Source organism: Osmia lignaria, chromosome 7 (assembly GCF_051020975.1).
Source record: "Osmia lignaria lignaria isolate PbOS001 chromosome 7, iyOsmLign1, whole genome shotgun sequence".
NCBI lineage: Eukaryota > Metazoa > Arthropoda > Insecta > Hymenoptera > Megachilidae > Osmia > Osmia lignaria.
The window spans coordinates 7,022,555-7,049,769 of record NC_135038.1 but is presented as its reverse complement, the minus strand read 5'-3'; the positions used below and the strand labels follow the sequence as shown (position 1 = coordinate 7,049,769).

At 34.5% G+C, this 27,215-nt stretch overlaps 1 protein-coding gene and 1 long non-coding RNA gene across 8 annotated transcripts in view; one reads left to right on the top strand and one right to left on the bottom strand.

Annotated features, from left to right (window-relative positions):
* Window positions 1-27,215, top strand: part of LOC117604300 (uncharacterized) — a 104,968-nt gene that overhangs the window by 4,654 nt on the left and 73,099 nt on the right. For 3 of the 4 annotated variants that reach the window (XR_004581412.2, XR_004581411.2, XR_004581409.2), the window contains exon 2: window positions 13,605-13,665. This is a non-coding gene — a long non-coding RNA (uncharacterized LOC117604300). Of the gene's footprint in view, window positions 1-6,855; window positions 6,904-13,604; window positions 13,666-27,215 lie in introns of all 4 variants that reach the window. The other variant, XR_004581413.2, reaches the window with a different exon arrangement.
* Window positions 1-27,215, bottom strand: part of nAChRa7 (nicotinic acetylcholine receptor alpha7 subunit) — a 138,711-nt gene that overhangs the window by 46,518 nt on the left and 64,978 nt on the right. The gene's annotated exons all lie outside the window — the stretch shown is intronic.

The following is a 27,215-nucleotide window of genomic DNA, read 5'->3' as shown; positions in this document are numbered from 1 at the left end:
AGTCGGGAATACTAACTAAATCGTGGCAATTAATAAAATGCAATAAGCCGGCTAAATCTATCTCTCCTCTAACCAACGACGTATAAGAAAGAGAAATCCCAGTCGGTCATTAATAACGGGGAAAAATAGCTCCACTCATAACACAGGGTTTCGACAATTACCTTGTAATCATTTATCGAATTCTCGAACGATTTATGATTCGAATTTCATTGGATTTTCGCCTACGTATCAATCACTCGAAGCAATTACATCGAGCTGTCTCGAAGAAGAAAACAGGGGACATGCTTTATCTTTCGAAACATGCGTTTCATTTCTGATTTGATGAACGAAATGATGGATCGGTTAATAAAAAATATTCAGATTTGCTAAATAAAATTGATTTTTGGAACGAAAATTTTGCGAAATAATTTTAATAAAAATATCTCGATAGTCGGCGATAAAATCAAAACCCCAAATTTAAGAAAAAGGATGTATGCATTTTTATATCAGCTAAGTTTTTTCAACATCATTCTCTATGTTTTTATAAATAGATGAATCTATTTTGTATTGATACAAATAACAGTTTCTCCGTGTTGGTTAAGTATAATTCAGTATACCGATAGGATTGTCGATTAATACAATAAATAATTGTTCGATTCAAGCACAGTATCACTCGAATGATTGGATCGGAACAAACATTGTCTGTTAAGGCGGATTACAGAATGGTCGAACAAAACTTATGCTCAGTTTAACGGTTGGTTTACCGTCGAATCGACGTTCGTAATATAATGTAAGACCAGATTTAAATTGACCATAAGCTCAATGGTGTTACCTACATACAATGCCACCGGGGATTGCATACGAACGTCGTACCTCGGCATCTTGCATTATTCAATCGTTCTGGTAATTGAACTCTCTACAAACCAAACATATTGTATTTGTGAAAAGCAGTTGTAATAGATAAGTAAGTAATTAACAGCAAGAATCTCTCTCGGTAAACGTTAAAACATCAATAATTAAAAAATATTTTGCAAAATTTTAATTTCATGTGTTTATAACTGTAACGAGAATAAGTTTAAACGAGTAAACGACTCATAAAGGTAGAATTACTTTGATAAAATTCTACGTTTCATAAAGGGTCTCTAGAATGGAGGAGAAAAGAGATGATGAAAATGGGTTACTGCCCTCTTTGTACCTAAAAATCAATTTTATTCCTTTGAGTAATTGAAATTAATCCATTTCCTTTAACATGAATGAATTTTATATACGGTGTTATAATTTCTCACTATGTTCTATATAAATATAGATCGTTTGAAACTTTATTAAAGTTGCGGTAATAATACAAGACTCGAAGAAAATTTTAATGAGTTATCGCTTGCTATGATACGCAGTATGAATAGAACAAGAATGTTTACATTTACTTGGTTTATACCAGCTGTGTTTACTATTCGAGCTTGTTGAAGATTAGGAAGTTGTTGAGCTTCATTCCATAATACCGAGCTTGTTTTCGAATGAAGAATACACATAGCTTGTTATTTACAAGCAGTCGCGTACAATTATGTTTGTAAAATTACGTACAATCACTTAAATTAGAATTGGGGCTCTCTCCATGGTCCGCGTTCGAGGGTGAGAAATATTGAAGTAAAACTGCTTTGAAAATAATAGAAACTTTTCCAACTAATATAACAATTTTTTCTTAGAATACATTGGCAAACTTTAATTAAAAATTAAAAACTAAAAGTTATTGATTATCACTTGGATTAACTTTCTTCATTAATTACAAATTAGATGCTTTCTTCCTTTTCATGCTCGGTCCATTTAAAAATGCATTACTGTATCTCGTTAAGCAATGGCACAATGAAACTACTTTTAAGCGTCTTAATTCATTTTCTCGTTAGAGTAATTTCAAAGTGATTTACCATGGTATACTTCACCATAGATTAGAAAAGTTAACAGTCGGTGCTTCGTCTTACTTTTCAACGTCCAGTGCAGTGACAATCGGACATTTCTCGAGTCCAGATCCATTTCCAAGAGAAGTACGGGCTTTGGTGTTCGGCTTATCCCTTTGCTCGTTCGCGAGATAAACTGTTTTTCGATAATTGGATCTTATCGTTTGCTCTCACCCCTTTTCAAACACCACCCTAAATCCCTACCGTTGTTCCCTGACTAATTTACCACATCGTTAGAATTCTTTTCTATCGTCATTAATGAGTTTCTACCTTGCACTTTACCCTTAATTAATCGAGATTAGAACGTTCTTTATGTTAAATTGATGCCACGTTCAACGATATATATTTTAGAATAAGGTCCTACGAGAGTTAATTTAAGAGTGCATACGTTGCAACCAAAAAAAAAAAAATTCAAAATTCATACTTGCTTCCCGACACGTGAATTGTAAATGAGCCTGAATTTATCCACCGAAGTGCAAGGCATTCCACCGTTCGACTTTGAAACTCTCCAAAATTTAAGATGCAAATTCCCAAGGGAAGCTTGTGCAAACGCGATACCTTTTTCCAAAGTAACAAAATATCCGAACAAAAGGGTTATATAATTTTTTTTAAGTCTCAAAGCACGTTACGCTTCCATCACGATTTCAACGTTAAATCAATAAACCATGCTAAAGGAAAAACGAGTTTAAAGACAGACGAAATTTCCAGTAAAATTCTTTGATGTTCCTTTTTTTCTTGCCGTACAAAGAAAGCTTCAAGGCGTTCTCTTCTCTTTACCCGAAGCTTTTCGAAATTCTCGAGTGTCCCAGGGCGGAGTCCTGGAACTTTAACTAGACGGTGACTTAGCATCCATGTTCGAGTAACGAGAAGCAAAGAAGGAGAAAAAAAAATCAAGAGTTCGACCACGAGGCGGTGGCACAGATAGCTCAGAATTGCCCTGGATGCCAACAACTCTGACTAGACGAGAAACTCGTTTATCTTTCGCTTCGTTTCCTGCACTTTTTCCTCTGCTTTTGGCACTGCCCGACAACGAACTACGAACTGATATTTTGGCCATGGATTTTAAACTGAATAAGATTTTTCCTATCAAAAACGTTGGCTTCAGAATAAAATTCATTCGAACCCTTGGACGACGGACCATGAAGAAAGTCCCAATTTTAATTTGCAATTTTAACAATACAAATTTCAAATATAAAAATATAATTTTCGACCTCCATATTTGGGATTGATCGGGACAGATATACAAAGGTAATATTAGTTTGGGAGAAAATATGGAAAATGAAACGTATGGTTTTTCCTGGAACTTTCACCGACGAAAGTTCACCGCTGTACGATTTCGTTACTACTAGTTTGATTTTATTCTGTCGGATGGTTCATGGGCCACTCGAAAGTTTGATTTATAGCCGACTTGCTCGGCAACTTATTCAGATTATTCCGATTTTATGGAACGAAGGAGAACGTTCAGAATCTCTGTTCCTGGCTGAAACTGAACATCGGCCGCAGAGCATTGCGGTCATTTCAATCACCGCCCACAAGTTCTGTAACATGTACATGAGAATCTTGATATCGCCACTTGACACGTGTATCTTCCTTCCACGATTCCCCGTGACCTAAATTATTATCCTTCCGGATTCCAGGAATTTAAGCTTTATCGATCACGGAAACGTTAAATTACCTGTAAAATTACCCTTCTCATATTTGTTAACGAGTATTTTTATAAGGAAAAATTTCATCAGTTTTCTTTATGTAAATGAAACGAAGTTGTTTGTATGCGATTCGTTTCCCTGCAATTTTAAAACGTCAGAACAAAGTCAGACTACCATGTAATTTCCAAATCAATGGGAATTGCTTGACAAAGCCTTCAAGACGACTTTAGCGAAGAATTTGCAAGGAGCATCCCCAGAAACTCCTGCGGGAACATGAATCGCAAATTCGTCTTTACTGTGATGTATCTCTTAGTTATAGTACCTACCACTGGATATAGTGTATCGGAACCGTCTCTAGGGATATCTTTTTACTCGGCTATACTGTAGTACTTTTTTTCTAATCGAAAATTCTGTCACCGATAATATAGCTAAAAGTTTTCGACATGTTCTGCGAGTAACATAAACGATGCACGTGGGATATGTAGTTTTCCAAATTGATCTTGTAAAACCTTCTGCGTAAAAATTCAAGTTTGGTTACATGAAACAAATGTTAAAAGTTGGAGAAATATTTGCAATGTTTTCGTTTAAGTTTCTGGAGAAACACAAGAAAAATAAGCATTCTTTCTACTAGTAGTTTTAATGGGTATTGGGTGGGTATGGGTGATCCAGTTTTGCATATCGTCTTAACCCAATTATAAATAATTTTAAAAAGTTTCTCGAAGAATATCTAAGTTACTCTTTACGCCTCGAGTAATTTTTACTTATTAAGAATTGTAGTTTACAATATTTAGCAATTTAACAATTCAAAGGGTTAATATCCTATAAAATAATTCCAAAATATAATATTATTTTATTTCACTTCCAGCTAAGATTTATAAAAATTTTCTAATTAATTTTGGTTCATTAAAATGGTTATCAAAATTCTGTTAACGCTCGTTGGAAAATATGCGTGGAAGAATTGCAGGAATCGTTGACAAATGTGTACCGTGTATAGAATACATAGGTGGTTCTTAAAGCTTTGTAGGTCAGAGTGCATTGTTTGTCAGTCTATCGAGGCTGAGGAGTTGCAACGGTATGTGCATTCATGTAACAGCCGAGCAATAGCATAACGCGTTGTAGTAGTCATTTCGGGAATGCCATAACGTCGCGTGGTCAATTTGCGTGTTCCGCTATGACGATCAAATGATAGACTGACCTCCATTCGGCGAATATGATCTATCTTCAATTATTGTCAATATAAATTAAATTTTTTGATGCGTTTGATATATTTGTACATACAATGATATGAGACATTCCATGTTCTGAATTATTAATTAAAATATTTCATTAGCGTTGAATCAATCGGACATTAATTTTCCCTTAGGGTAGTAGATATCAAATTTTCTAATTATCATTGTTTATTATTGATACTGTGACTTGGGTTTCTACAAAGATGTTCTGTCAATAATCGACGTCATTGTCAAATTAATCCGCAGAGTCAATGAACTGCATTTCAAACATTGTCATCACGGATGTTACACTGACGTCTTTCCGATAATTGATTATGACGAAGAGTTAATCGGTCAGAAGCATGAACTGTCCTGTAATCATATGTTAATCGTAGAAATTCATGAATATTCTATTGACATAAATTCAGCCTTAGAATTTGTAAAATTTCTTAAATTTGCATAGTCATCCCTATCTTATTTATTAAATATAACAACCACCTTAGAGCTTGAAATAATACATTTCTCTTCTAAGGAAGATAACGAAATGATTGCATCAAATTGTACTCGAAATAACATCTGTCATCTGAAAATTGTCTTCGATACAACAGCTGAATAAATAACGTCACCCAGATGTTGTACGAATCCCTGATAATATTTCATTCAGTCCCGGAAATTCCTAAAACAAAGTGAATTTCTACCACGTATATTACGTAAATCATGTTTGCTCTCGAACATACATATATGCATACACACGTACATGATTCGGTGTACATTTGAATTTCAATTTATTGTACAAACGTATAGGAAGTTGCTTCTCGGGGCCGTCTGCCTTAGAACGTTTCTCAAGTTCTGGTCACCGGATGCATAGGAATGCCAACTGATTTATAGTTTTAATGGGTTCCGGAAGTTGGCGAACGCGGATACCGTTCACTTGTAAATGGAAGGTATTACGCATCTTATTTAGGGAAATTAATTTCGTCACTTTGGATTTTAAATTATAAAAAATTGCAATTTTATTTTACTTTATCGTCACTTTCTTTCGAAATTAAATAAAGAAGTAACATCTTAAAATTTTTACAAGTCATGCAATATTTTTTAAAATAGTGTAAATCTTTGATATTGAAACGAACGAAATAAATTCGTAGAAATGGTTAGAGGTAATAGTTTGGTATCGCTTAAGCAGAAAAATTATGTGCCAGCAGCTAGGTGATTTATGGACGTTGAAAAGGCTGGTCGGTAATGGTACCGGTCGAATTCTAACCCCGTGATTTATAATGAACAGAGTGGCACAGGTGAAACGTATACCGCGCAGACCTCTTAAAGGAACGTTCAACCTTTTTGAGACGGTATCGCGATGGTTAAGAGGTGAGCAGAATTTACTTCGTCGTCGACCCCAAACTTGAGTGGCGAAACCGCTGGCTGGTCTCTTGTGTCTAACTAGAAGTTACACTTGTTCTACGACGATGTGTTCGTGCCCTCACCCCCTTCTTTGCCATCTCTATTTCACACCACCCTTTTTCTTCTAACCACCACTTCGTTACCCGTGGTTTTGGTTAACACCTGTAGATTTCCGCTCACGACTGACACGACTCTGATTTTCTGCCCTTTCTTATCACAACTGGGTAGATTACAATCAAGAACTAATTGAAATTACTGTTGAAGTTAGGTTTGGTAAAATATAACAGTAGTTGTAGATTCATTTTATTTGATAGTGATGAATATTTATTTAAAATGGAACACCAAATAATTTATTTTAGAATTTACTATTTTTAAAATTTGAAATATTATTTTAATTAAGTTAGTACTTATTTTATTTTCTATTCTCCAAAAATTGCAAAAAGCATTAATTATATAGAAATATAAATTATCTAATTTTTAATATTTGTTCATTCAATCTATTTCTATAGTTCAAAAAATTCATTAATTATGAACATTTCATCTGAATATCTTTCATCTCTCACGACCTGTGTATTTAAATAACTTCACCAACGTTATTCAAAGTTTAATAAGTACTCGAAAATATTACCGAGTTTGGGTTAGATGAGGACCGAATGTTAATTTTTTCTGTTTTAGAGAAGTTTCCGGCAAAGGAGATGGAATTACCATGGCAATTTCCCCGGGGTAACGTAAAAGTCTTGTAACCACAGCAACGTGTGCTTTTCCTCCCTGTTATACGTTTCCTTCTTTTCTTTTTCCCCCTTCATACCTGAAAAAGCTGTAGCCTCCTACATAAGTGAGCAACAAGTTGAACAATTAATGTTCGCGAAGTAAATACGGACGAAATAAACGTGTCGCGAGTACAAATGGCTGAGATGTCGCGTCTGCACTTTCTCGAAATTAACCTTTCACAAAATGAATTTGCAATTACCAGGTCGAGTTGTTTTGTACAATGGTTGATCAAGGTTAACGTATTCAGAGAGAAATGGAGTAAAATTACATTTATATAATTTTTTCCACAATAAAATTTTAAATAAATTATCCAAGGAGATTGCTAAAGGAAATTATTTCGAGCAACTTCACTTAATTAGTTCTCGAATTTCTTTCTTCTTCTTCTTTTTTTTTTTTTTTTTTAATTTTTTATCAAACCTGTTGACTCGAAATGTAAAGGACACAGTGCAGCTAAATAATTCCAAGCAGTTTCATTGGATAAAGTGTCGCATCCCGTATTTGAGGTGGCAATTTCTAGGAACCTTTGTAATCGTTTCCAAGTTCCGAGGTTCAAAGGAATCAGATCTAAGATCCCGTATATTTTCCATTCTTCCTGATTTCCGACGACCCGTTTTCGGCACTGCAACCTTGAGGAAACTTGAAATTTGCTTTTAACGAATTTCTTTGGCTCCTCGGGTCGACAGTATTTCACTCTCGACTATAACGCTGTCGGCCATTCCGCGAGATTAACCCCGCAAGTTTAAATCGTGGTCATGCTCGAATTAAATGCTCGACGAGTACTTTCTCATCGCGAAAAACTCCCTTCTCGAAAGTAATCGAGCGAAAAGTATAGAACTTGAAATTTTGTTTTAAGCGCTGTGGAAATTCGCTGACTCTTTCTTCAAAAATCTCTAATTGAAACAGAACCCTTTAAATTATCACTTGAACTACTTACAAAACCTTGCCATGAAATTATAAGTAATATTTATGTATCAATTTCAGAGATTTTTATTTTAAAAAAAATCTACCCATTAGCGCTTTATACTAATGAATTTGAAAATTTATTCGATTCGTAATTAGAAATTTACACAAGATTAATTAGAATCACAATCTTTCGAATTAAATTAAAATGAATTAGGATAAATACCAAAGAAAGCTATAAGAGAGTGACAAGTATATTAGACTTATCTTGAGACTGTTGACAATTAGAATCTTTTTGACATGATGAATTGAAGCGGATTGAGCACAATTAACTGATTAAGAGGCGACAGACGGGTGAAGCATCCTCGAGAATGCGGAGAGGTACGTGTCCAAAGCAGAAGCGAGGAAAATGAAATTCAAGTTCACACAATCACAGCCTCTCTTAGGCTGTATCGTGCTTAAAGTTCCTCTTAAACTCTCTAAACATAAGTTTGAAACAAGTTCAGAAACAGGACCGAACGAATAGATGTGCCGCGAGCAGACTTTGTTCTTTAGAATTAACTCGGGAACCGAGTGGAACGTGATAAGATTTATTTGCGCTTCAATTTTATTGTAATCTCGATGTTACCAGCTCGTTAAACGAGAAATGTTTATTCAGCTAACAGCCAGAAAAGGAAAAATAGAAATCATTATAGCGTATCGAGAAATCAGACTATTATTTGTTTACTTTTTAGTTCCACACTGGAAAATAAAAATCTTTATTTAGAAAATTAGGTTTCTCTGATATATAATTAAAGTGTCAAGGCTTTGTTTAATGATGACAGATGGAAACCTAATTTAATTTTCTATCTTCGTGGTTTTAATTTTCTTTGATGATTTGATTAAGCTTTGCATTATTAAATGCAAAATTAATTTAATACGTTTCTTTCATTGCTTTGATTTTTAGTCAGAGTTTATGAAATATTATTGCAGTATATAAATGAACGATATACACAAGGTGCTTCTAGCTGAAAATAATTTATTCAATCATAATTCGTGATAATATTCAGTCTCTGGTAGATACACTTTGGAAAATATTGTGCAAAATTTTTTCTTCTAAATTGCTCATTTTATTTCCTACATTTCACGCATTGTAATGATAGCATATTCCATATTGCAAAAACTTTCACTAATAGCAACTGATATCTTTCATTGAAAAAAAGAAATTTAGCCAAGTCCATTTAATCGAGCTTCATAAAATATAGTACGTAATTGCAATTCTAAATTCCGCTGTATCAGGATAATGGTATGGTGTTTTAAAATTCGCTTACCATGTGTGCTTTCACGGGAAAAAGTTCACTTCTGTTTGCTTAATTACAATGAAGCTAAACGATGCTCCAGCACACTTTCAGTGTACTTTTTCATTATTTCCATTTCTCAGACAGAATGCATTCTTAATTGTTATCCAGCTTTACGGCTGTTTCGGATCGCTGAAATTAATCTGCATCTAGAATGTGTTCCACATTCGGATAATAGAGTTGGCCCGATGATAAGCTTTAATGTCTTTGCAAGCTGATTACCAGACAAGAAAGTGCTTTCTAGCTTCTGTTGATATCAGGGAAATTCTAATCATATGCCCTTTGACCATTCGTCTGCTCTTGAAACATTTAACGTCATTTGCCACATATGGAACTGAGTTACCTTTATGGTTTATGAAGTAATCTCGTTGCGATTGTAGTTGGTTAATAAGTTAATTCATACTACGTAACTTCAATTATTATTGTTATCATTGTTCCATGCAGTATATTATGGCCAAATGGTTGGAGAAATTTTCAGAAACTATATTAACCCTTTTGACTCGACAAATTGTCGTACACTACATAAAATTGAATTTACAATTATTGTCTGCATGTTTATTATTTAATTTTCAATACTGGTATGGGGCTTTATATATAATTTTAAAAACCTTTACTCAATTTAGAAAATAAAAAGGGAATTAAAATTTAATTTATTTCTTTCTTGAATTCCGAGGGTGATCCAACAAAATTTTAGATTATGCATGGTATGATGAATTTTTAAATTTAATTACTTCTACGCTGAAATAATTACAGCTGGTGAACAATAGATTTTGTACAATTGGTAGAAAGTTTGTTGAAAGTTAGAAGCATAAAGAAAATCAAAATGAGTCGGATGAATAAAGGCGAGGACTTTCCGTAGGATTCCATCGATCGCGAAGCGATAAGATTAATGACGGGTTCAGCGTTCGTGCACGAAAGACGAAATTTTCGAGCGATTAATTATTCGAAAGTTTGCCGGACCAATACTTCGAATTGTGGAGGAAATATTCGACGATGAACTTCAGCTGAGAATGCATACGCGTGAAAGGTATTCAACGATCGATTGGTATTCTCGTGAAATTCCCTTTTTCTTCGTTTTCCCTCCTTTTAAATCAGAGAAAATCTATCGACAGATCTGTCGTTCGATTCTTTTGTAATTTGCCAAATTGTATTCGCTTATTCGAGAATAATATTCGATGAAATCCTCGAATTTCATTTCAAACAAGAACTATCCTTTGTATTATCTGTTTACAGATATATCATAATTCAGATAACTTTTGAAGAGAGAAATTACAAAATATAAATGAGAAAATGTGTGAAATTAATTCGCGGTAGTGAAATTTTCAAATGTAAAATCATTGAAAGCAAAATTTCATTGAATGAAAGACGATGGATGTTAAATACTTTCGATTTTTATGTTTTTTACTTCCTGGTATATTTATAACTTAAATACAAGAAGCTCTTAAGCTAAGGATTATGTTGAAACTTATCGTAGAAAAAGTTTGCTCAATCTTGGTAGAAGTGAAAGAGATCAATCATTAGTCAGGCAGGATTAAAGTATTCTACCTGGCAGCATTTTCCGGGTTCAGATATAACATTAAACACTTGAAATTTGTTTTTAAACATTTTAGAATTGTATTTAGGATGCATAAATACTTTTTCAATCAAGTTTTCATTTTCCTCTTTTTGAAGACACAATAAAATCTTAATTAATCACAATTAATTTGATCCTTTTATTTTCTAATCGAAGTATCATTAGTATGATATTAATATTACTCAACAATTTCCTTGATTATTTTCCTTTTTAATAAAAATTTTTCACAAATTAAGGATACAGCTTAATTGGCTATAATTTATAATAATTCTATTTCTGTTCAATGGCCAAATAATTCTTTTATCACATTTGCATTGCATCATAGAACAATTATCTTTAGCAAGCAATATTATTCGATGGAAACAATTGGGCGATCTTTTAATTCCTTTTCTTTGAACGAAATATTAAATTTCCACTGAACGATTTCTAACACGAATTACGAAAGCGGAAGTAACTCAAGGAATTCGAGAAGTAATTTCAAGGCGGAGAAGGGCGTTGCTCGTGGAGGATGTAACAACGAGGTAGAAAAACTTCAGCCACCGGTGGCCGTCATAAAAAAAAAAAAATGAGAGGCGTTTTATTACCTCCTTTTAGAAGCATTCTGACGGAAAATCGAAACGCTCATTACGGACAAATAGATACCCGACCATTCTGCCATCATGCGTAAAAAGTTCTCCGTCGAAGCCGAGTGATAATTAGCGAGAAGGTTGGGAGAGCGTCATTTCTACGAACCCTTCTTTCCTTTTTTTTTTTTTTTTTTTTATCACTCGCCGCGTTTTCGCCGAAATATTGAATGCATTCGTAAACTGCGATCGATGACACAATTCGCGGGAGAAAACGGTCCGCGTCGATGAACATTTCGGTCCTTGTAATTTTCCAGTTTCATTGCACGAACGGTCAAGGAATCGAGGAATAAAAAAAGAATGCTTTTCTAACCTTTGTTACGTAGAACGATTGTTTCCTTTTCAAATGCGCAAAAGGGTTAATGACGATACCGGAAGCAGCCTGTCAAATGAAATAAATTAATTTCATCGACGTCGATGCAGTTGGTTGCGGTAAAATCAAACGTGATCGGAAAAATCAATGAGAAACCGAGGAAAGTAATTCCAATCACGCGTTCGGCGTTCACGAAACGAGTCTTTCAGGATATCCCCAGATTGTTGCCGGATCCTCGACAAGTTTCTCGAGAAAATCGCTCGTTAAATCGCTGGCAAGGGGATAAGTCGTCAGAAGGGTGTCACGGCGGTCCCACGGTGCTAATGAAAAGAAAAGCGGCAAAGAATCGCAGCTTTCTGGAGCAATTTCTGGACGACAGTCCGTCTGATTTCCGTCAAACGTTGCCTGCAAAAAAAAAAGAAAAAAAGAAAACAGGCAACGAAGTTTCAGCGGAGACACTCGCTCGGTCAGCCCACTTTCCACTGACACCCCACGCTTTTTTTTTCCCTGCCTCTAATTAAAAGTTCGCGATCCAAACCGGTCGTACGTGCCTTGGACTACTTTTCCTCCATTCAGCCTAGACTTCTGCGACACTCGTCGACTGCATGCTCGCGGGAAACCGCGTTGATTACATCGACGCAAAGTGGAGAATTTTTATAGAAAATTGATGTTACCTATTCCGAGGTTAATTATCAAGGAAAGAAAACTTAGTAAATTATTATCAAACTATTGGATGTAAAAATTTAATCCCTCCATAATTTCATAATTTATTACTTACAATACAATAGTACAAAATTGAACAATGGAGCAAACAGTGTTAAGAATTCGAAACGTTACCACAAAATTACACAAGAGAATAAAGGGGTAAAGTTACAGGAATTCCATTGTAATTCGTATATTTGAACAGTGAAATATTCCAAAGGGAGGCAGCCAGAGATCGCATAATTATTCCTTACTTTCTCGAACATCGGTGAGTGTTAATCAACTTAACGAGCCAGTTTGTTTCGAGGCAGGTGACAGTCGCGTTTATCAAAACTTCATCGAATTAGCAGAGTTAATTGGTAGATAGTGTGGCAACTGCGATAAACCCTGTTCGCTTTACTTTCCCTGGTCGCTCATATTTATGCCTCCCCTCTTTACCTGCTTTGGATAGCTATTCGTTATTTACTTGGAACAAGGTGGCTGTGCCGCATGTACTTGCAAATATAATTAGCAACTCTATGGAGAAACTCATTTTAGAACACGAATCTGTCTGCCTCTTATTACGTGGCTTGCGAGCCGAGCAGCGAACCCTTTGAAAATTTGGTAACAAGCGAATTACACGGTGTAGGGACACAGCGTTGAATTACGATTTGAAACTTTAGTTTCTTTTCAGAATGCATCCTCTTCGACACGCGTTAAAAAGGGAAGGGTAGTTGTTCGTTTCAGGAAAGTCATGCATTCGAACGAAAACCGACGATATCCGGTGCTTAAACCTTCTTCTGCTCGATTTATTTCGACGTTCTAACGTTAGATGCCTTAGAAAGTTGCTTCGAATGATACTTGTTGAGCTTCTGAAAGCTTTTCAATCGCGCAGGAATCGTGAACACGGTTTTTTCTCGGAATATTATGAGAATTTGATGATTTTTTATTTTACTTAGATTAATTGGAAAAATCTGTAGTTTGGTGGTGCGATAGTATCGCTGAATTATTTATTATTGGATTAGCAACAAATTCTACGGGAAAGGAATCGAAAATTATCAATAGGAATTTAATTTCATTGAAAATAATTTATTAATAATTTATTAATAACGTGTTAATTCAATAGAAAAGAATTTCACAAATTTATTATTACCAAGTTAATACTTCAAAACTTGAAAATTTAATTAAAATAATAATTGTCATAAATATTTTTCTGCCTTTTCCAGATAAAAGCCAATCCATAGCTTCGCCAATAACGAATCAAAATAACATCCCTATCAACGACCGGTGAGTTATTTTTCAACTATTCTATAAAAATATGTATCAATTTACACATCCAATATTATATTTGTTTACATTTTCTACATACAAAAGGTCGATTTATTCTGTGATGCGATCGTTTAAAACGTAGGTAAAAAATGACTTGGTATCGCTTGACAAAGATTTGATCGTTCAATAAATATAAAACTGATTGTTTAATTAAATTTTTCAGTCGACGAAAATACGGATCTAGTATTCTATTTAACTCTTTCATAAAGAATCAAGAATCCTCTTGAAATCTGTTTACGAATCAGGTTAATTGGTCGAAAAGTATAGTAGTCACGGTGAGAAATCAGTGTTTACCGGTTGCTATATATAATTTGTAAAAAATCGTCGAGCAAAGGAGATTGCCGAGAAAAGCTTCTCCGATGTCTTTCATTACTTCTGCTCGCGTTTTTTCCTCCTTTTTTCTGCCTCTTACGCGTTGCTGTCTATTTTCCCTCGACTTGGAAAAAGAGAACACGCCGATTGGCTCGCAAACTGGAAGCTGTATTCTCTTCCCTGTAAAGGGAATAAGGTTTCGTTTCCGTTTCGATATTTTGTTGCGACACGAATGGATTTCGACGTGAATTTCTCCTTCACTTCTAGGTAGAAAGATGAACCGTTGGAATTAGCGATAATCCGCTTACTAGAACTTGAATTTCGTTAAAATTTATCAATCATTTTGTTTGATAACTTTGAAAATAGTTAATACATAAAATGATAAAAATATTATTATGGAATTTCGTTCAATTTGTAAATTTCATTTATTACTAAAATTTTGTAGCTTTAAGCTTCCAATGGGTAAAATATTAATTTTATAAAATAGTAAGTGAGAGAAGTTTAAATTGAAAAATAGAATGTTTAACGTGTTATCAATTATCACTTTAATTAATTACTTTATATTCGAATGGTACCCAATGTATTTCTATGGGATCATTTTGTATCTGGACTATTAAAGGGACGTAATTTTTTTAAATTAAAGATTTTACACGGTATCAGTAACGTCCGAATGTGCAATGTATCACGTGGCAAGCGGGAGGTAAATTGATTTTATATCAAATTACGGGTAACAACGTTCCACTACTGCTGTCGTACGTGAAAAATTACCTGGATTGTGCTCAGAAACATCGAACACGTAGCATCCATTCCTGTGGGATTCGAGGGGCTTATTGAATCTTTCAATGCATTCGTCTGTTACTCGTATCTGTCTCTAACAGTCTGTTTTCTGTATCCTGCCGGCTTTTATATTGATTATCTGTTTCGATGAAATCCTGTACGTGGAAATATTTAATAAACCAACCTTACCCTACTACTTTCTATAGTGAATTTCTATTCAAAACAAAGAAGACCATCGAATAAAATTTAGTCAAAATATTCTAGTTTTTTCCATTAATTAATTTTACGAACATTGAGGTATTTAATATTTTTTCATTTACTTTTAATAAAATATCTCAATTTTAATTGAAAAAATGCAGAGTTGAAAATTTTTTTATTTTTGAAAAATAAAAAAAAAACAAATTGCCTATTTTATTCTATTTTTGTGTGTTTGGAAGTTGTAAATCATTTCTATCGTTTCTCTTTTTAAAGTCAAAGGAAACAGGTTCTATTTTTGAATTGCAATTTTATGAATGCACACCAGCAATAGAAACAGTTTTCCTTTTTTCATGAAAGCGTCATTTATTTACAAAACCATTCGAGCGAAATCTACCACGTGGCGTAAATATGGTGTTCTCTGTACACATTTCACAATAACATCACAGGAACCACAAATATAGTCGTTATATGCATGCAACGATTTTGTATTCCTTTGAAAATTCTACAGCAACGTGGATGTTATTCGTGGCTTGATACAAAAAGTTTTTTGATACAGAAGAGTACAACATAGAAGCTGAAGCTTCTGTTAAACTAAATAGAAAACGAACAATCTAGAGGTGGGAAATGTTATGAAAAGGTAGTTGAAAAACTTTGCAGCTCTGCAGGATTCTCTAGAGAGAATTTTATAACAAAGATTAATTAATTTTTCAAATTATTGTTTTGTGTTTTATTTAAAAATTTAAGAATTTCAAAAAGAAATTAGTGCCATTAAAACAATAAAAAGCCAATCATTGCAGAGAAGTAAATGTTAGTTTTACGCGAGCGAATGCGAGTGACTGTAGGTAAAAAGCAATCGTCATGGGAATTTTGATTTCATTCATGCGAATCACGAACCCGTCACAAAATGTCGCGACGATCTGAAACACCATTAACGTAATGTAGTTAACCGTGTTTCCCATTATCCTGACCGGTCTGATTCGTTCGCTTGGAAAACCAACGTTATTTTCTGCGTTCGTTCGTATTCGTAGCACGGTTCCTGTTCGAAGTAAACTTCGGTTACCCGTCGCCAAACTGCTGATATTTTGAATTTAGATACAATCGATAATTTGTATCATTGGCATGCCTCCAATCGGCATAATTTATGGCGTGGCCGTGACTCGAAACGGAACGAGTATAACCCGTTGTTTAATGAAATTAATCATTTATTTACATTGACGCTGTTAACGTGCGATTAACAGGAACGATCGTACGGTTATGCAAATTTATGCTGAATTTTCATACGAAGATTTCAGAAAGTATATTTGCATATTTTCATATTTATCTGCTGACGTATTGTGGAAATTTTAATTAAGAGCAATTGCTTTTTATTTGATTTTTGCCTGGTTTAATTCAATTGAATGTTTATAACTGATCATCAGCCATTTTGTATCAGAAATATCGATGAAGTATTTAGATAGACATTTTCAGCAAACTTTGAGCTTTAAATTGATCTATCACAAATGATATTTTACAATACTTTTATGTCATGAAATTGCATCAGACTGTAAGTATGAATATGTTTGACTAATGATGTACTCGTACTACTTATTACTTTCTGACACCATTTCATAACATAAAAGTATTTCAAAATAGTACTTATGTTATATCAATTTAAAGCTTAAAATTTAATAAAAAAGACTATATAAACGTTCCATTAATATTCTTAATACAAAATGGCTGGCCCTAAGAAGTATATTTAACTTGAAAATATTTAATATCACTCGTCTATTTCTTGTTCCGATGATCGCATAGTTAGTACATAATTAATGATCGCCAATAACGAAGAAAGAATCCATGAGATTAACGGCTATATTAAATATTTGACATTCTTTGATTTTAATATTCTACATTCCCTTGAATTTGATGCCACGGTATATTAATTGACATTTCAAGCTCGTTCGCGTTTCACAGACCATCGATACTTACAGAATTCTGATTAAAAGTGGTGACGAAAAAATTTGGAACATCAAAGACACAACTTGCATACGTAGCCTTTTTTCTCTTCTTGTATTTGTGCATTTTTCGTCGAAACATTTTTCCATTTTCTCCAGCGGGATAAAATTGATAAAATTGCAGATAAAATATTTTGTCAATCCCTCTTCAATAATACTTCAATTATTTTGCCATTTTGTGATTATTTGATTTGAATAAGCATCGTGAGATTATTGGGAAATTTTGTAGTATTTATTTAGAAATTTAGGGAGTTAACAGTTTAGGAGTTTAGAAATTTAGTAGTTTAGAAATTAGAATTGAAAACAAAACTTAAAATTAAATTTAAATTCTAAATTATCCATTGAAGTAGTAAAACCAATGAAAATGAGGTTTCTCCCCTTATATCAATAAATTTTTTAAATTCACGATGGTACGTTCACATCGTTTTACTAACTCACCTTTTACAATCCATAACTCAGTTAAATAGCACGAAAGAATAAAAGTTTGTGTAACTTGTGTTACACATAAAAATGAATGTATTATAATTTATTTTCCCATGAGAAACGAAAAATCATGTTTTTTCCTCGGTATTCAGATACAAATTTCATGGCGATAAGAATGAAATAAACGGGTGAAAGTATTAAATTTTGGACAATAGCCTCTGCTATTGTTTCGAACGGCCAAATGGTTTCAATTAATGAGAAGCGACGGGGAAAATTTTTATCTCATGCATATTAATGGCCGCAATGTAAAAGTCTTTACACCGTGTTAGATTTGAAATGCAACAGAGTAATCAAAGAGTCCTGTGATAGCAGTGTATATTATTCATGAGGTTCGTGCAAATGTATGCAAAATTATACACGTTTATCGCCTTAACTAGTGTGGGAAATGAAAATGAAAAAAGAAGGATAAGTTATCGCAGTGGGTTAATATTGATTTGACTTAATTAGAAGATTAATGGGGTTAGCTATGCTAATTATTCCACTGCAGTGATCAATAGACACATGTATTTATTTTTTGACGTGGTATGCTTGTACCAGTTTTTTAAGCTAGCAATATTGATAAAAAAAATATTAGAAGGGGATTATTATCTGTTTATTAAATTAATATAAAATTATTATTGGTGCTACATTTAAAATTTATCTTTATCTTATAACGATTAAACCTGTCCAGTTTTTATATATCCAGACCATTAATAATAATTCCTGACGAGAAAATTTCATTTCCCTGACATGTCAAGCTTCGTTCAATTTATGTTTTCTACACGAACGTCCCGCACTTTTCTTATAGCCAGTGACTCATGCCAAGGAACGGAACGTTGTTCTAATAATGGATCATGCAAAAAAGATTGACTGTTAGTTGGAAAGTAAAGAAAAGTAGTGAAACTTTTGCACGATGAACATTGTCGCTATCAAAATGGGTTCTCTGAATTTTTCTTGACAAAGTATGGAGCTACAAATAATAAAAATAGAAAATATTGTAGCTAAGAAATGGATGATAATGAATTATCCATCGCAGCAAAATTTGTTAATGATTGTTTTCTGTATCGGTTATTAAACAATTAATTATTTGTCTTTCTAAAAGTACAAAATATCGAAGAGATGAAAATAAAATCAGAATGTACAGTTTCATCGTTTGAAAGATGTGTAACATCGACAGTCAGGAAATGGTAAAATTTCAGCATCGAGGAGGCAACACCTGGGTTCCGGTCGAATTATTCGCTGCCAGCTGTTTGAGGTTCCTGCGTCATGTAGGTTCCACGGTGATTTCGCATCGGGGGCACGTATTTCTGTTTCATCCCTCTGTTCCCTTCCGTTCCCGTTCTCGCCTTGCCGCGAAATCTTGCGTCTGCAAATGCTCCCGAATCAGAGCCAAACGTCAACTTCATATTTTTCTTTTGCCCGATGTTTGCACCGTTCCTACGTATATTTCTCTTTTTACTCGGCCTCGAATCCCGTGGAACGGGGTGTAAGCAAAGGAATAAGGGTACGATCACACATGAGCAATCAAAGGAGAAGAAATGACGGTGGTGAAATAGAAATCTTAAAGGGAGGCTTACCGATCAAATATACGAAATACCGTTTGAACCAGCTGTGTCACCCTTTCGACTCAAAGGCTATTCTTACAATTCGTTATTGTACCTTTTTTAAGATTTATTAACTTATCGACGTGTGAATTCAGAAATTTTTTAAAATAGTTTTGTTTAACTCTCGGATGGCGGACCATGGAGAGAGGCCGAATTTTAATTTAACTTTGTATTTCATGTTATTTTCATTTTCTAAATCTTAGCGTGGGATCAATTCATCAATTTCAAATTGATTTTAACACGTCGCTATAAAATTCAGTTTTGTTTACCAGACAGATTGTATTTTATTAGAAAAATTCACTCCACCAATTCCGGTTTACTTGTGCGCGCACCACACGAGTTGTATCTGGAAAATGAAAAAGAGAAGAATCCTAAGCTCTTTTTTATAGACCGCGTGTGTACGGTTGACACTTTTCATCGTGAAAAATAAATCTCCCCCAATCTTTTTCCATTTTCTGTCGACAGAACGTCGCGTTACGGAGTAAAACGCGAGAATTCGCTGCGTGCCAATCAAGGAAGATTAATTGAATAACATACTACCTCAACGAAATGGATTCCCCTCTTGTTTCTTTTTTCGCGACGTCGAATTCTGAAGAATAATTTGCATCTTCCTATAGTTCGTGATTCACGGTGATTCTATTGTCAAATCTTACCAATCGTTTGAGCAGAATGATTATTCACATCATTCGAAGGAATAAAAATCGAATTATCTGAATTATTCCGAAGAAAACTAATTATAGTAAATGGAGGAAGGAAAATTCAGGAATCGTGAGATATCCAGTTTCGGAATCGATATCTGAAAAGTGTATATATTTAACAGGCAATTGAATATCGGACGATGCAATCGCGCCTAGGCACCTTTCATTTACGACCGGCAGAATTGCAATTTGCAATCAAGGATCAGTTTGCCGTTTCGATCGTTTCTGTTAAATTCTTAATTAACTGCGAATTCAGCGCTGATCCTTCGATGATCATCGGAAAAAAATTCGATCGAGTGGATGTTATTTAATTTTCTGCAGATCCATTATATTACCATTGATAAATTATAGGATTTCGAGCAGAAAATAATTTTTTATTTGTTGAAACTACTTGACCCATTTAAGAATACAAGCATGGCTCCTTAATTTTACAAAGTATTATTTAATTATTGTTCGTTCATTGTATCGATCAACGGTTGTACATTAATCACCGTTAAATACGATTCGTTATTACCTGAGCTAAAAGGGAAATCGTTGGGGAAAAAACGGATAAAAATGCAGGGATGACGAAGTCGCGTTTCCTATAAATTTAAATACAGCCGATAGAAATTTCTGGTTTTGTCGAGCGTGTAATATCGTTCATGTGTCGGGCATGCAATCATGAAATTAAATTTTGACCGTTGAATTTCCGGCGACCAGACGTGTGCGGAGTTTCGAACGTTTTCCCTGTTATGACGACCGCTACCTGCTCCGTTTTCCACCGATCGCAGGAGTTTGATGCGGGTAAACGAATGGAAAATAGATAAAAAAAAAGAGAAAAGGTCTTCGAGCTTCTCGGACACCGGGCATTTGCATATCACGGAGCTGGCCACGGCAGTTGAGGTTTTTCCCTGGCATTTGCATTCTAATTAAACGAACGAAGGATAGAATGACGGAAACGCGTTTTATTGTCCGGAACTCTGACGTGTGAGGGTGGAACTCGAACACAGGATTATTTCCGGATGTGTCGATAGATAGATGTTTGCAGATGAATTTTCAAGATCATCCTTTGGAGATTTCTAAAACGATAGGTACTTAGTTCTTTTTCTCTAAGAAATTTCTAATAACACCTATGTTTACTCTATTTAAGTTTTTCATATCACAGCCTCTAATTTTTATTATTGAAAAATCATGAAACATGAGGGGGAGAAATAGCATTGAATTATTTCCTCTTTTTATGTATTTCAAAAAAAAAATCGCTAAAAGTGAATATAATGGAGATTAAAAATTGAAGTGGTACGTGTATAATCCGTAAAAATATATTTGATTACTGTACAAATTCATTTCGTGTGTCATTCAGAATTATAGATTCTCAATGAAATGTGAAGCGATGGAAAACGAGTGTCTTAAAACGTACGTTTCTGCTGTTTTCATTGATTTCCGTGCAAAAATGTGTGAACACATTAGAGAGGGAAATCTATATTTTCAGATTCCCGTGGGTTATTAAATTCCGTGTAATCAAACCCGCAGCACGCCTTCCCTTTCAGAAGGGTAAAAGATTCTCTCTGACAAGGCCTGTAGGGAATACTCTCGCGTTGAGTAATGAGAACTCAAGGCATCAATTGCACACCGGAAATTTTTTTCGATAATGCTCTTTCGAACCGCTGTCTTCGTGCTATACGTTGATAAATGTGTCAGAATTTTTTAACAATTCATCAGTTGCAAGAGAAAAATTCGTTTTTCACCAATTTTTCTCGTTGAATGCTTTTCTATTCCGATTTATAGTTCACGTTTCAGTAAAAAGATTGAAATTTCACGGTTATCAATATTCTCTGCTGTTATGGATTGATTTATTTGGATTAGGTTTTCAAATTTTATAATAATTAAATATTAAGATAAATATTTATTTCGCTGTAGGAGCAGATTCACACTGAAACACTGTTGAATAAATTTATAAAGCATTTAAGGTGACTCAGTAGTTCAAGTACGTGCTAAGTCAGGCATAGACTGATTTATTATAATAGGTCCTTAAATTTTAAATTATTGACATATCAATGTCATTATAAATTCATTTATACCAGTAGATTCATAATGAGACAGTGTTGAATAAATTCATGAAGTAGTTGAACTGTTTCAGTAGTAAAAGTACGTGCTAAGTCAGACATGAATCAATTTGTTACAGCAGATTCTCAAATTTTTAAATATCTTAATATTTAAACGATAATTATATTCATTTATATAAGAACATTCGTTGTATAAAATACTATTAAACGCATTTATAAAGTAGTTAACATAATTCAGTAGTTTAGGTAGATGTTAAGTCAGGCATGTACAGTAAACTGCTTCTTCCACCGTTTTCTTAGTAATTATCGTTAATAACATTACATGCTTTATGGAATTACATCCTGTAACATCACTATTAATCATAATTAAAGCTCCTGGTAAATAAGAGGCTTAACGAACGAATATCAGAATATAATCAAGTAGTAATTAAAACATTGTCTGCTATAGTGCAAAACATAACAACGAAAATGATCCAATTTCCTTATTGTCAATATTTTCTTTCTCTTGTTTTAATCTTGAGAAAGAGTTAATCGTATCAATATCTGAACACGATCTTTATTCCTTGAGGAAAATAAATCAAAGGAAGGGGAAGAATAAGAGCAGGGGATAGTTTTAGCCGTATGAAAATGGCGGTAATCAAACTGCACCTGCGGTCGCAGGGTGCTCGTTGCACTATTTGAAAGGCACGGATCGTAAGGGGCGTAACGGTAAGAGGAGGTGAATAAGAAAGAAAGATAAATGCGGGGACAGGCCTGTAGGGAGTGCTGGAGCTCGTCGAGTAATAAGAATTCAGCCAGTAATTACACACCGGAGACTTTTCCAGCGTGCCTCTCATCCCCATCCGCTACCCCTTTGTTACGTCCTTCCAGTCTCCAAGGGTTAACGAGTCGGTGACTATCTCTAAGAAACAAGAAGGTCGCGTGTGTCAGTGACTTCAAATCCTGTATATCCCTCTATAGTCTCCGTTAATATCCTTTGTTTACATGGAAATTTTTATTTAACACCTCTTCTTCTAATGGTTTCTTAAAGAAATAGATGTACCTCTTTGAATGGAATTTTTGTAAACTGATTTAACAAGAATTGAACAATTTTTGAAACAAATTTTAAAACAATATGAAGGCCATATAAATATTTACAAAAAAATTTGCGAAATTATCAATGGTGTAGAATATTCTGAAATTTAAAAACCAAGGTCCCTTCACCGCTATCTCTCTCGTTTCAACCTTCCTTACTCTCACCCCATTTCTCTGTTCAAACGTTGCATCCCTAACGCCGATGGTTCGCGGTCTAAAAAGCGGGATCAAGTTGCTTGAGCAGATAGCGAGAGGGTAGGGCGAGTTGAAATGAGTTTTCAGTGTTCGGGAAGCGATATCCTCGTCGATAGCTGTTTCCGTGGCACTAGAAAACAAGAGGATAATGGTGGAAGGGTATTTTACTAGATATCTCTAGGTGTTTCCGTCTATTCTTCTATAACCTTTGATGTTAACACGATTTTCTTAGAGTATAATATTTTTAACATCGAAAAACGATCCTCTTGAATTTTAATTTCATATTCAATCCAAAATAACAACCCAGCCGTATTTGGCCTAATAAGATCAATAAGCGTCGCTGTCACCTGATACGACAGGGTGTGTAGTCGCGGTGGGCCAATTTTTTTTTTTTTCGCACGTATCAGCAGAGTTTCGTTTCAAATTAGAAGCCGGAATCCGGTGTCTGGATATCCGGCATCTGCTCGTTAGACGAGGAAAGGGGGTCGTGGAGAAGTGACGGATCATCCCTCTCCTTTTCTCATTTACCTGACATGCTGTTTCAGCGATACACCGGTTTCTGGTTGAGTTCTATCGGGCTTCAATGACATGGTCGAAATCCCGCGTGGATTACAGACTCGACCGCAATGATATTCGCACGCGGTACCAACAACCGTTTGCTCGCGTTTTGGTCACCGCAACGTCTTTCCCGTGACAATTTAATCGCGCGGATTAAAGCCGGCTGTTTCAATTAGAGTTGCTCCACCTAAGACGTACAGACACTGTAGAATCCTTAGTAAGCACCGGTTGAGTTGTACCGCAGGGCAGTGCGGTAATTAACTCTTTAACCGGTTAACAACACCTGTAGGCGAACTGCTTATTTTCACACGTTTTTCTACCCTCTGAAAATGCTACCTACTCTTTCCAAGTTTCATTCGTTATCTGGAGCTCTCCACCCCTAGGCATACTAATGAAAATGGAGCCCTTTTTATATAAACAAAATAAAAGTAGTTTTTGAAAATGTTATTTATTTTTTAATTAAATTTAAGAGTCTATAGGACCCTAAACAAGTTATTAAATTATTTTGAATAATTAAACATTTTTTTCATTTCTAATTTGGATGTCTATTTTATTAATAACATCAGTGTTGTAATAAAAATATTATATTTTATTTTTTAATTAAATTTAGGAATCTATATAGCTCCCTCTTTTTAAGAAGTCCTAGGCATTTATTAATTTCACCCAGTACTGTTTGCCATAAAATAATAAAAAAATATGATAAAATAATACGTCAAATATTAATAACGCTGATAATTTTGCTTCCCGACTGGTCTTTTGATCAGTCAGCAAGGCAAGACAATAACGAAGCTGGTGCAACGTAACAGGATTAACGAAGCGCGACAAATTGAACCAACAGGAAATTAAAATCCGGACTTGAACGAAATTTCTTTGGAGCCTTTGTCCATTGACTCCCGTGGCGGAAGTAAGTTTCTTGTGTAGCGAAGGGAAGCTTTTCGAGGCTTGTTAACCGCGTGATATCGGGAGCATGAGAAAAGCCGAAGAATTGCGCGTTCGTGACACTGTGTTAATGACATGGTCTAGAATTTGCAGCTTGAACACGCACAGAGCATGGTCCCTTCATAAAAGAGACCGCGTGTTCCCTCGAAAAGATCCCCTAACGCGTTTAGAAATGGCACATTCTCATGTAAGGTCTATCGAGTTTAAATAGACGGTCTCCTGGAATCTCTGTGTCTTTTCTTGAAATTGAATTCTAAATTCTTAAAGTCACTTAGAAAACCGCAGTAGTACAGGATCTGGACCTTTTTCAATTCAAAAAAGAGGTTAAAAGTTAATCGATTTGTAACTTTAGAAGTACCAAAGAGGAGTTCATTGAACCTACCAATTAAAAAATATTGAAAATATATTATTTTCCTCAGCTAAACATTTTTTTCAATCTATTTATTTTCACTGATGCCTTGAAAATTAGTAATTTTTATTTAGTAAAGGTATTATTGAAAGAAATGAAGCGTTAGAAATGAATTCTCTTCCTAGGATTAATACATTACATACGTTGCAAATTGAACTGAATATTTTTTTCTTTTTTAATGTCACAAAACGCTGTTAATTGATATTTGCATTTCGGTGAAACAACTTAATTACAAACTAAGCAATAAAGACTTCAAATTATTATGAGTGCACTCTGTTAAACGAGATTTACCTTTCGTGTTTAGAGTGAAAATTCTTTTCACCGGAAACGTTCATAGCGTTGCTATTTGTTGTCGAGAATAAAACGAGAAAAATGTGCGTGAAAAAATTCGTGTTTCCTGTTGCTAAACAATATGCATACGTGGAAGTTACATACAATAGAATGTACCCAGTTGTTCGTGTATGGTATTGTAACATCGTTAACCAATTTATTGTTGTTTACAATTTCCTGTTCGGGGGAATGGTCCAATAAAAGATCCGAAGTGGAAACATTTTTAACGTTGTTCACCTTGTTAAACAATATTCCTTTGCCTGTTCAAATAATCGAAAACCTATGATATTCACTTTGAGAATGTTATTTTCGGAAATAACACACGTATAGAGAAATTCTATTCCATTTGAAAATTGTTGGGAAAATAGATAATGAAATCTTTTCTCTAGAATTTATTGGAAAATTTTTCAAGTGTTCAATGACTATTATTTTTAATAAAAAATAATAAAAGCCAGCAGTGTAACTAAGCTGGGGGATCACAAGGATCAACTACCCCCTACTGTGCAACTCAAAACCTTTTTTCAATAAATACCAGAATATTTTCAAAGATTTTAAAATTTTCTAAAAATAATCAGGATGCTAATTAGATATTAGGAAAATAATTTTAGACTCCTCCATTGGACAATTATGGTTGCACCATTGATAAGAGATATTTTGCCAAAATCATATTTATAACCACGCGTGAAAATTTAATTGTAATCGGAATTCAATTCCGATTTGCTAAATAACATCCGACCATAAAAATTGAATTTTTTCTGCGGGGAAGTAATTTGTAGTACAGGAAGTTATCTTGGTACTTCCTGTTGGTACTTCGTTAGTCGAGACGCATTCGGTTATCAGAATTCATCGTAACCGGTCGGTCAGAAGCGTCGTAAATAGATTTAAACTTCCGTCGATGCGATCGAGCTTATGGGAGCTTTTCCCTTGTTTCGGACAACGACGAACCCCTAATCCTGGCAAATTAATTTATCGTAAAATGGAGGGAAGTGATAGAGCAACGTTTGTCGTCGGAGATTCACGATCGTTCCGGATGGTGGATCGATTTCAAAGGCTGCTAAACATCGTCGAACGAGCACGATATTTTATTAAAGCGCGAAAAGGGTTGATTTCAACGGGTTAGGAGTTGATGGCAGCTCGCCCATGATCGAACGAATTCTCGTCGGTGCGAGGAAAGTTTTTATGGAGCTTTCGCGGCTCGCGAGGCAAACGACCCTCGAAAATGATGAAAATCAGGGATTTATGAAAAGGGGACTGAAATTTTTCAATGAATTTCATTATTTCTAATAGCATTCGGATCGTCATTTCCCATCGAAAGGATTAAGCTAATTAATGTAGATCCATTTTTTATGAGTCTGCGGGAAAATGTTTTTCAAACTTTTCAATTTCATCTTTTCATTGGCCAAAAAATAATAATTTTTAGTTTTTTAATTTGGTTTCTTCATTTTTATCCTATTATCCTCTTTTTCAATAAAATTAATAATTTAGCAATTTTTATGATTTTGTAATTAGTAATTTTAAATTGATCGTTTATTTATTAATTGGTAAATCAATGCAAAAAATATTTCTGGAATAAGGGAAGAAACCAAGAGAATGATATAACAACTTCGGTAATTCTGGAGGACGGCGTTCGACGTTCGTTAGACAATTTCGTCGTCAGCTGAAACTCGTTAAATGATTTAATGGAAATAAACTCGCTGGGACAGTTCACGAGTCGTTATAGATCCTCTCGTTCCCTTGATACGCTCAATTATAAAACTTCGACTCGGTTATTTTTTCAGACGACGAATACCATTTATTCCATTAATTAGTGTTTCAATGAAAATATAATATTTGCTATGCTTTCCAACGTTTAGAGTCAACAATCTTAACATTTCTACCTTCAATTACTTTTCTAACCAATCTTCATTAGAATAAGCAAT